At 45.5% G+C, this 3,339-nt stretch overlaps 1 non-coding gene across 1 annotated transcript; it reads right to left on the bottom strand.

Annotated features, from left to right (window-relative positions):
* Positions 1-260: 260 nt before the first annotated feature.
* On the bottom strand, positions 261-334 carry TRNAI-AAU (transfer RNA isoleucine (anticodon AAU)). The gene has a single exon. It is a non-coding gene; the product is annotated as a tRNA-Ile (tRNA).
* Positions 335-3,339: the final 3,005 nt, after the last annotated feature.

The following is a 3,339-nucleotide window of genomic DNA, read 5'->3' as shown; positions in this document are numbered from 1 at the left end:
ATTTCACTAGTTTGTGAGACTGTTATGGGCAATTGTGGTGAAAAAAGGAGGAAAAAAAACAAAAACAAAATAAACCACAAAAGACACTTTCCACTTCTCTCCCCTCATGCACCCGGACAAGCCAATCATCTCAGCATAGTGGGCTACCAGGTTGGTCAGGCGCGATTTGCCCCCTAGTAAATCCACGCTGACTAGTCCTGGTTACCTTGTCTCGTTTTTAACCTATCTCGTTCCCCAGGTCGGCGTGTATGCAAAACAAATGGCCCGTACGGGGATCGAACCCGCGACCTTGGCGTTATTAGCACCACGCTCTAACCAACTGAGCTAACCGGCCGCTGGTAAGCAATTCCTGGCGCGTCCCTGATGGGGGAGCCCGAGCGGCCGCGGCGGTGGCGACAGGCGTGGGAAGCCTTCCCCCTGGGAGCACAGGCAGGCGGCAGGGGCCGCACCGGCTCCGTCCCCCCAGCCCTCCTCCTCCTCTCCTATCCCTGCTCCATGAAGTAGCAGCTGCCAGGGAATACGTGTGTTCGGGGATCTTGCTATCCAGCTACGTTTTCTGGAAAACATCGCCCTGCGTTCTTGGGCTAGGGGCTGCCCCACAGACATGCAGCAGCAAGGTCACATCGGGTATGTAAAGACAGAGCTGAAAAATTAAAGGGCAGAAAGGGAAAATATTCCGAAACAAGCCGCAGCGCGGGTCTGCGTATGCAGCCTGGATATTTTCGTGACTGATGGGCAGAACAGAAGTGGCAGGTACCAGAACAGCAGACCTTCATTTGCGTACATCTGGCATACACAGATCCTCAGTCTGGTTTCCAGTAAGAAAGTTAGCTAATTTTTTTGGTCAGTTGTTCCACAGAGAGCGAGGGGTGGGGGTAGGGGGGGAATTAATTGTCTTTATGGCTTTTCTGTCCAGAATATCACCAGAGGTAGCTCAAAGCTGTAGCATGTAACCTTGTAACTCACAGCTGTCCACCATTATTTTGTAATCAAATCTGGTCCAGTTATGCACACTAAGATACAACAACTTTATGCCCTTTGGCTCTGTTCTTTCCACTTACTCCTACTAGGCTAAATATACTTGTCTTTTTCCTCAAAGTTTGATCAGTCACGTCCCATATGCCAACTCCCTTCGTTCTGAAACCCTCTCCCACACACAGAAGCAGCATCCTGCCTCTTCAGCCGAGTCTCATTTGGCCTCAGCTCTACTGTTTTCGGCATCTGAGCAACAGATTTTGTCTGTTATTAGACAGTGACAGATAACATAACACTCCAAGAGATCAATGCTGTCTCCAGGAAAACAAAATTTTCTAATTGAGCAGTAAACATTCGTTTCTCTCCAATGTGTAGGATCCATTCTCTCAGCAAAAGAAAGAAACCAGCCTAGAATGACAAATAGTTGCCGGGCTGCAGGTATCTGTAACACTATGGAATTTGCAGGTTGTCCATGCAAAGTGCTTGCCAGTGTTTTTCAGTACCGCTGATGTTAGTAAATTATGTTCACAAGCACTTTGCCTGAGGGCCTGAACTAGACATCTCAACAACTTTTATGTCACATTCAGGAGGTGCGCTGCAATATTCCCCTTATAATCTTAGCATCACACAGAACACTTTCAGAGATCCAGAAGAATTTAAGCAGCCAGGGACACATAGCTGGAAGAAAAGGGGAAGAAGGTGTTCGGGCACTTGACCTCCACCTCAGATCTTCTCTTCAGAGTTTCCTGTTCTCTCCCTGTGATGAGTAACCCAGAAACCTCCCACTCTGCATGAGTTTACCTGATGTCTCCTACTCCCCCCAGTCAACAGCTGTATTACTGACATTTGCAGCAAGCCACGTGCTCTGCTGGACGTAGCCCCAGCATGGTGCCCTCAGCCATTCCACAGTATGGGCTTCACTGGCTTCACATGGAGCTGCAGTCCTAAGAGCTATGCCTGATCTACAGATTAGTGGGGGGGTTTCCCCTCAGACCCAGCTCCATTCAGGATTACAAAAATAATCTAGTCTCTGTGTCCAGCCAAACCACATCTTTTCCTCTTTGCTGGCAATAAATTGCCACATGGTGACTACGTGGACTTCTTTTCCCCACTGTGATCCAGACTGACTGTGTCTTGCACTGAAAGCCTGCTGCAACACACAAGCTCCTGCAACAGGCCCTGCAGTAATGAGCCCTGGCTGCATATCAAAATCTGTATTCCAGAATAAATGAGATGTTCAGGCAGAAAGAAGAACAGGGCATGCTCAAGGGCTTCCCTCCTTTTCTGCCCCTTCCTGGGTGCCTGCACTGCAAGACCCATCATGATTTTATTTCACACAGACCAGTAAGTCATTTGATAAAACCATCTTTGGTCACTGCTCACTACCAGCCCCAAACAGATCTGAACCAGCAATTCAACAATAAAACTGCTTGCACTCTTTGGGCAGCCCATAACCACATCTTGTTTGTTCCTAAACTCTTATCAGTTCAGAATTGACAAGTGGAGAAAAATCATTAGCTCTCCAAATAAAGTGACACAAGGAGCTAATGTTATCACACTGAACACTGCCCAGGGATTTATTACTAAGCTTGCCATTCAAATCTCACTCATAAAAATGCTAATGCAAGTTATTTGCATAAGTCTGTGCATCAAACCGAATAAAGAGCCTTGATGTTATATTTAATAACATTTTTATTACCCAATCATAAAATAAATGTTTTCTGGTCATAAAATGTATGTTGAAGTGTAGCATATACACATTCTATTTTTATATAGAATATATATCTATAAGGTTCTATATTTACACCATTTTTCGTCATAACTACTGTAGGTTTTGAATATAGCAGTCAAAAGAGAGGGCCTTTCTTGTCCAGCCTTTATCAGTGGTTTGGACTAGCAATCTGCAGATTCAATAATCACATCCAGAACTGGGACATTATACCTCATGTAACCCACACAGTGAGTTCCCAGTACAGCAGTACTGACAGTGTCATGCTTTGAAAAAAATAATAAGCACAACTTACTTCACAGCTTCTGTATGTTGGCCACCAACAGGTGAGAACAACCCAAAAGTCCCAGGAGGAAAAGAAAAAAAACATTTCCTTTCAACCTTGTAAAATGAAAAGCCAACCATGAAAGCTAGTCTTGTGACATCTGCATGCCATCACTGTATTTAAGGCCAGATTACCACAAATCTGACACACGACTAAACTGTCCAAAGGACACAAAGTCCCAAACCATTCTGAGAAGACTTAGACATTCTCTACAGCGTATGGGCAGGAAACATATATTGAGCACATCCTCTCAACAAGCTATATCCCTCAGCTACTGCAGCTATGCCACAAGCAGGCAGCACTCTGGATT

Source organism: Dromaius novaehollandiae, chromosome 1 (assembly GCF_036370855.1).
Source record: "Dromaius novaehollandiae isolate bDroNov1 chromosome 1, bDroNov1.hap1, whole genome shotgun sequence".
Classification (NCBI taxonomy): Eukaryota; Metazoa; Chordata; class Aves; order Casuariiformes; family Dromaiidae; genus Dromaius; species Dromaius novaehollandiae.
The sequence above is the reverse complement of the archived record's forward strand: the minus strand, read 5'-3'. Positions and strand labels throughout refer to the sequence as shown.